General features: G+C 38.0%; 1 pseudogene; it reads left to right on the top strand.

Moving 5' to 3' along the window:
- The first annotated feature begins 569 nt into the window (after nucleotides 1-569).
- Nucleotides 570-8,378, top strand: part of LOC121043952 (olfactory receptor 4A47-like) — a 12,902-nt pseudogene continuing 5,093 nt past the window's right edge.

Below are 8,378 nucleotides of genomic sequence, written 5' to 3'. Positions count from 1 at the left end.
CATTTATTGATCAGGGAAAGGAGGCATATCCAACCAAAGATCCTAATAAAGAGGTCTCAGTGGGGGGAAGAGACAACCTAGGGAAGTGACCTTCTGTTCCTAATTTGATCTATTCACTTTGAATATGTCAGTTACCTTAAATGGGTCTCAAGTATTTCACCTTTGGGACTTTATAAACTGTGCATCTTTCCATGAAATTCCCTTTCCCTCTTCTCTTATTCTTCCTCTCTTCCTTTAAAACTCAGGTGAAGCATTGTTTCCTTTGGGAAACTTTTTTGATTCCCGTTTGGTAGATATATTCCTACCCTGGACATTTCGTGTTCTGTATTTTTATAATGGCACCTATTATATTGGTGATTATTATGTATGATATCACTGAGTGTAGGAAACCGTGGCTTATTCAACTTGAAATCCTAATGTCTATGACACATGCCACACATGTGAGACAAATAGGTACTCCTTCTACATTCTTTTAATTGCATGAATCCGTAATCTTATAATGCATTTATCTTCCTTGTTTTGTAGATCAGCTGCTTCTAATATGAGAAGCCAGCTTCTATGCAGACTAGATGGAACCAAGGAGCAATGTCACTTATTTTATCCTCTTGGGTCTCACACAGGATCCAAAGGAACAGAAGGTCCTTTTGGTTGTGTTCTCACTCTTCTATATTTTCACTGTGGTGGGCAACCTCCTCATTTTGGCGACTGTAACTGTCAGTAAGACCCTGAACTCACCTATGTACTTGTTTCTTGCTAACTTACCTTTTATGGATGTCATTTACTCCTCTTCTATTTCCCTCAGATTGATTTCAGATTTGATATGTGGGGAAAATACCAGGTCATTTCAACACTGTATGACCCAGCTGTTTACAGAGCGGCTTTTTGGTGGATCAGAGATCATTCTTCTCTTGGTGATGGTTTATGACCTCTATGTGGCCATCTGTAAACCCCTGCATTATTTGTGTATCATGAGGCAAAGGGTGTGTGTTGTGCTGCTGGTAGCGTCCTGGGTTGGAGGTTTTCTGCATTCAGTAATTCAAGTTAGTACTATTTATGGGCTCCCATTCTGCGGTCCCAATTCACTGATCATTTTTTGTGTGACATGTACCCCTTACTGGGACTTGCCTGTACTGACACATATGTCATTGGCCTGTTAGTGGTGGGCGATGAAGGACTGATCTGCACAATTGCGTTTGTGCTCTTGCTCATCTCTTATGGTGTCATCTTGCACTCTCTAAAGAACCTTAGTCCGGAAGGGAGGCGAAAAGCCCTCCAGACCTGTGGTTCCCACATCACTGTGGTGGTCTTCTTCTTTGTGCCATGTATTTTCATGTATGTGAGACCTGCTAAGACCTTCCCCATTGACAAATCAGTGAGTGTGTTTTATACAGTCTTACCCCCATGCTGAACCCCCTGATCTACACTGAGAAATTCTGAGATGACGAATGCTATGAGGAAGCTCTGGAGGAAAAATGTCACGTCAAGTAGTAAAGGAGTGCATTTTCTACCATGAAGAGAATTACTGGACATTGGCCTGCATTTTCTAAGAATGCAGAAGACTCCTTAAAATGATCCTGACTGTCTTTGTGTCAAGTTTTAAGTTAATTATAAAGAACGAACTGGATGATTGTGCTTTAATAACAGCTTCCCTTCCAGTAGAATGTAAGGTCGATAATACCTTGTGGATCAGTTCATTTAGAAAAGTGTAATTCCTTTACATAAAAGGAGTCAACATTCCAAAGGCAAGGGAATTAAAAGCAAAAATAAAGTATTGGGAGCTCATCAAGATAAAAAGCTTCTGCACAGCAAAGGAAACAATCAACAAACCTAAAGGCAACTGACAGAATGGGAGAGGATATTTGCAAATGACTTATCAGATAAAGTGTTAGTATCCAAAATCTACAAGGAACTTATCAAACTCAACACCCAAAAAACAAATAATACAGTGAAGAAATGGGCAAAAGACATGAATAGACACTTCTCCAAGGAAGACATCCAGATGGCCAACCGACACATGAAAAAATGCTCCACATCACTCATCATCAGGGAAAGACAAATCAAAACCACAATGAGATACCACCTTACACCTGTCAGAATGGCGAACATTAACAATTCAGGCAACAACAGATGTTGGCCAGGATGTGGAGAAAGAGGATCTCTTATGCATTATTGGTGGCAATGCCAGCTGGTGCAGCCACTCTGGAAAACAGTATGGCGGTTCCTCAAAAAATTAAAAATAGAACTACCCTTTGATCCAGCAATTACACTACTAGGCATTTATCCACAGGATACAGGTGTGCTGTTTCGAAGGGACACATGCACCCCCATGTTTACAGCAGCACTGTCAACAACAGCCAAAGTATGGAAGGAGCCCAAATGTCCATCAATGGATGAACAGATAAAGAAGATGTGGTGTATATATATACAATGGAGTATTCCTCAGCAATCAAAAAGATTGAAATCTTGCCATTTGCAACTACGTGGATGGAACTGGAGGGTATTATGCTAAGTGAAATCAGTCAGTCAGAGAAAGACATAAATCATATGACTTCACTCATATGAGGACTTGAAGAGACAAAATAGATGAACATAAGGGAAGGGAAACAAAAATAATATAAAAACAGGTGGGACAAAACAGAAGAGACTCATAAATATGGAAAATAAATTGAGGGTTGCTAGAGGGGTCGTGGGAGGGGGAGGGGTTAAATGGGTAAGGGGCATTAAGGAACCTACTCCTGAAATCATTGTTGCACTATATGCTAACTCATTTGGATGTAAATTTAAAATACTAAAAAATAAAATAAAAAAAGGCCACTGATGGAATGGGAAAAGATATTTGCAAATGACATATCGGACAAAGGGCTAGTATCCAAAATCTATAAAGAGCTCACCAAACTCCACACCTGAAAAACAAATAATCCAGTGAAGAAATGGGCAGAAGACATGAATAAATACTTTTCTAAAGAAGACATTCAGATGGCCAACAGGCACATGAAAAGATGCTCAACGTCACTCCTCATCAGGGAAATACAAATCAAAACCACACTCAGATACCACCTCACATCGGTCAGAGTGGCTAAAATGATCAAATCAGGAGACTATAGATGGTGGTGAGGATGTGGAGAAACGGGAACCCTCTTGCACTGTTGATGGGAATGCAAACTGGTGCAGCCGCTCTGGAAAACAGTGTGGAGGTTCCTCAAAAAATTAAAAATAGACCTACCCTATGACCCAGCAATAGCACTGCTAGGAATTTACCCAGGGATACAGGAGTGCTGATGCATAGGGGCACTTGTACCCCAATGTTTATAGCAGCACTTTCAACAATAGCCAAATTATGGAAAGAGCCTAAATGCCCATCAACTGACAAATGGATAAAGAAGATGTGGTTTATATATACAATGGGATACTACTTGGCAATGAGAAACAATGAAATATGGCCCTTTGTAGTAACGTGGATGGAACTGGAGAGTGTTATGCTAAGTGAAATAAGTCAGGCAGAGAAAGACATGGATACCGTATGTTTTCACTCATATGTGGATCCTGAGAAACTCAACAGGAGACCGGGGGGAGGAGAAGGGGGAAAAAAAGTTACAGAGAGAGACGGAGGCAAAACACAAGTGACTCTTAAATACTGCAAACAAACTGAGAGTTGATGGGGGGTGGTGAGGGGAAAGTGGGTGATGGGCATTGAGGAGGGCACCTGTTGGGATGAGCACTGGGTGTTGTATGGAAACCAATTTGACAATAAATTTCATATTTAAAAAAAGGAGTCAACAATAGGTAATGAATTAATGAAGAAATTTTTAAATGATTACACTTTTAATGAAAAACATCAACATGTTTTTTCCTGATACTTAGTAGTATTTTTAGTTAGATTCTTATCATTTAAGGAAATTCTTTTTATTTTACTATTTATAGTATTTAATGATGGTCTTGCTAAGTAAATATCTGTGGCCTTTTATGTAAAACACTTTGACGTTTGTTTTTATAAGAAAAATTGATGTGTAATGGATAGTAATAAATAATTATAGAGAAAACCTTATATAATGGAATAAAATGAGAATAAATTACCTACTCATCTCTCAGCACGGTCTCTAGTCCTCTTCCTCAGAGGGCGTCATTTAATCTGTTTCTTAAGACTCCTGTGATAATAACTACATTTGTATTCAAGCAACATATATATTACATATGTAATGTGAACTTTTCTCTGTGTATTTAACTTTTGCTCCTATTATACAACTTCTTTCTTTAAAATAAACTTTTAAGTTTAGGATAGTTTTATTTATTTTTGATATTTCAATTGAAAATTGTTGTCATACAATATTATCCTAGTTTCTGGTACACAATATAGCGACTTAACAATCATGTACATTAAGAAATGCTCATATCATGATATGTGTAACTTCTGTTACCATAAAAAGTTGCTATAAACATGTTCACTCTGTTCCCTATGCTGTACTTTTCATTCTTGTGATGTAACTGAAACTTTGTACCTTTCGTCCCTTTCACCCATGTCACCTATCCCTCCAACCTCCAGCTCTGGCAACCCCCAGTTTGTTCTCTGTGTGATGAGTCCTTTTCTGTTTTTGTCCATGTGTTCTTTTTTTACTTCCACATATAAGTGAAATCATTTGCACCATCTTGAAGATACCCCATACCAGTCCGGAGAGATCTCTTAGTTTTTCCTCCATATTACTCCCTTATAAAATCAATAAAAATGTATATAAAATAAACGTGTCCATTTCTATTCATGTTATTACTAACCTTTTTCTATGACAAAGAAGTTTATAATAATTACATGCTTGTGAATGTGTGCAAGTATGAGTTCCTCGGAGTGGAAATGTTGATGTATGTATTTGAAACAGTGATCAGAAGTTTAATGTCGATATTCATAGTTATCACCAAACTGCCAACCTAGAGTTTGTACTAGTAGCTACACTGATGCTCACTGTCTGTGAGAATACTTCAGTCCACATTCTCAACCACCCATACCTGATATGGGTTTATGGCATAAACAGTCCGATTAAATTGCAATCTTTTTCATATTATTGAGTTTACCTATTCACACGTTGGATATGATTTGTATTTCTTTTTCTGTGAATTGTCTATTCATGCCTTTACCTATTTCTTCAGTCGTTGCTCTTTTCCATATATATTTTGATGATTGGTTACATCCTAAAGAAATGATCCTTTTAGTATTGTGTATTAACTATTATCGTTCTGTCTTGTGATGTGTTTTTATCTTTTGTACACTATAAGGAACACTTTCGGTGTGCAAATTTTTTTTTTCATTTAGTGTGTAATTTTTTATAGGGAATTCACAGGTGTTCCTTGCTATTTATTTATTTATTTATTTATTTATAATATAATTTATTGTCTAGTTGGCTAACATACAGTGTGTAAAGTGTGCTCCTGGTTTTTGGGGTAGATTCCCGTGGCTTATCGCTTACCTACAACACCCAGTGCTCATCCCAAGAAGTGCCCTCAATGCCCATCGCCTATTTTCCCCTCTCCCTTACCCCCTCAGCCACCCTCAGTTTGTTCTCTGTATTTAAGAGTCTTTTATGGCATCCCTCCCTCCCTCTCTGTTTGTAACTACTTTATTCCCCTTCCCTTCCCCCATGGTCTTCTGTTAAGTTTCCCAAGATCCACGTATGAGTGAAAACATATGATATCTGTCCTTCTCTGACTAACCTATTTCACTCAGCATAATATCTTCCAGTTCCATCCACGTTGCTGCAAATGGCATCACATATATTCTTTGGAGCAAGGTCTCTTAAAGTTCCTTTCCTCTTTGGTTTTTAATAAAAAAGAAGTTTTTGTTCCCCGTCCCCCCTTTTTAAATTTAAATTTTAGTTAACATACAGTGCCATATTGGCTTCAGGAGTAGAAATCAGTGATTCATCACTTACATACAACATGCAGTGTTCATCATAACAAGTGCCCTCCTTAGTCCCCTCACCCATGTAAGCCATCTCCCACCTGCCTCCCTTTGTCAACCCATAGTTTTTTTCCCTCTATCATTAAGAGTCTCTTGTGATTTGTTTCCCTCTCTTCTCTTATCTCTCCCCCCTTCCCATATGGTCATCTGTTTGGTTTCTTAACTTTCACATATAAGTGAAATCCTATGGTATTTGTCTTTCTCACATTGACTTATGTCACTTAGCATAATACATTCTAGTTCCATCCACATCATTTGAATGGCAAGATTTCATTTGTTTTGATGGCTGAGTAATACTCCATCATATACCACACCTTTATCCATTCATCAGTCGATGGACATTTGGACTCTCTCCATAGTTTGGTTATTGTTGATAATGCTGCTATAACATTGGGGTGCTTGTACCCCTTTGAATCTATATTTTGTATCCTGTGGGTAGATACCTAATAGTGTATTAGGTCACTTGGTCATAATGTAGTTTTATTTTTACTTTCTTGAAGAACCTCCATACTTTTCTCCAGGGTGAGCGCACCAGTTTGCATTCCCACCAACAGTATAAGAGGATTCTCCTTTCTCCACATCCTTGTCAACACCTGGTGTTTCTTGTGTTGTTAATTTTAGCCATTCTGACAGGTGTGAGGTGATATCTCATTGTGGTTTTGATTTGTATTTCCTTGATGATGAGTGATGTTAAGCATCTGTTCATGCATCTGCTAGACATCTAGAAGTCTTTGTTAGAGAAATATCTATTCATGTCTTCTGCTCATTTCTTAACTGGGTTATTTGTTTGTTGCGTGTTGAGTTTGAGAAGTTCTTTATAGATTCTGGATACCAATCCTTTATCAGGTATGTCATTTGCAAATATCTTCTCCCATTCTGTAGGTTGCCCTTAGTTTTGTTGATTGTTTCCTTCACTGTGCAGATGTATATATTGATACAGTCTCAGTAGTTCATGTTTATTTTTGTTTCCTTGCCTTTGATGACGTGTCTAGTAACAAGCTATTGTGGCCAAAGTCAAACAGGATGTTGCCTTGTTCTCCTCTAAGATTTTGATGGTTTTCTGTCTCACAGTTAGGTCTTTCATCCAATTCAAATTTAGTTTTGTGTATGATGTAAGAAAGTGGCCTAATTTCATTCTTCTGTATATCACTGTCCAGTTTTCCCAACACCATTTGTTGAAGAGACTGTCTTTTTTCCATTGGATATTCTTTCCTGCTTTGTCAGAGACTAGTTGACCATATAGTTGCGGGTCCATTTCTCCATTTTCTTTTTTGTTCCATTGATAATGTGTCTATATCACATTTGTCTTTTTTAAAAACTGTCTTGATGACTACAGTGTTGTAATATAGCTTGAATTCTGGAATGGTGATGCCTCCAGTTTTGTTTCTCTTTTTCATGATTGCTTTGGCTACTTGGGGTCTTTTGTGGTTCCATACAAATTTTAGGATTGTTTGTTATAGCTCTTTGAAAAATGCTGGTGTTACTGATAGGGATTGCATTAAATGTGTAGATTTCTTTGGGTAGTATATTTTAACAATGCTTGTTCTTCCCATCCATAACCATGGAATGCTTTTCCATTTCTTTGTGTCCTATTCAATGTCTTTCATCAATGTTCTACAGTTTTCAGAATATAGATCTTCTATTTATTAATGGTTATTTATTTGGGGGGAGAGAGAGAGAGAGAGAGAGAGAGAGAGAGAGAGAGAGAACAAACACTGGCGAGGGGCAGAGAAAGAGAATCCCAAGCAGGGTCCATGTTATCAGTGCAGAACCCAACAGGGTTCTTGATTCCACAAACTGTTTGATGATGATCTAAGCCCAAATCAAGAGTCAGACCAGTTGAGCCACCCAGGTGCCGCCAGAGTAGAGATCTTTCACTTCTTTACTTAGGTTTATTCGTAGGTATCATATTGTTTTTGGTACCCTTGTAAATGGGATTGATTCCTTCACTTCCTTTTCTGCTGCTTCCTTATTGGTGTATAGAGGTGCAACAGATTTCTGCATGTTGATTTTATATCCTGTGACTTTGATGAATTCATGTATTAGTTCTAGCAATTTTTTTGGCGCAGTCTTTTGGGTTTTCTACATAGAAAAGCTGTGTAGAAAATAGTGTCATCTGCATGTTGTCTGCAAATAATGAAATTTTGACTTCTTCCTTGCTGATCGGATACCTTTTGTTGTTCTTGCTGCTGCTGCTGCTGCTGCTGCTGCTGTCTGATTGCTGAGGCTAAGACTTCCAGTACTATGTTAAATACCAATGTTGAGAGTGGATATTTTTGTCTTATTCGTGACTATAGGGGAAAGGCTCTCAGTTTTTCCCCATTGAGGATGATATTAGCTGTGGGTCTTTCGTATGTGGCCTTTATGATGTTAAGATATGTTCCATCGATCCCTACTTTGTTGAGGACTTCTATCAAGAATGGATGCCATATTT

This window comes from Herpailurus yagouaroundi, unplaced genomic scaffold, assembly GCF_014898765.1.
Source record: "Herpailurus yagouaroundi ecotype Mexico unplaced genomic scaffold, PumYag 187, whole genome shotgun sequence".
Lineage (NCBI taxonomy): Eukaryota > Metazoa > Chordata > Mammalia > Carnivora > Felidae > Herpailurus > Herpailurus yagouaroundi.
Note: the sequence above shows the minus strand (reverse complement) of the source record. Positions and strands in the feature narration are given on the sequence as shown.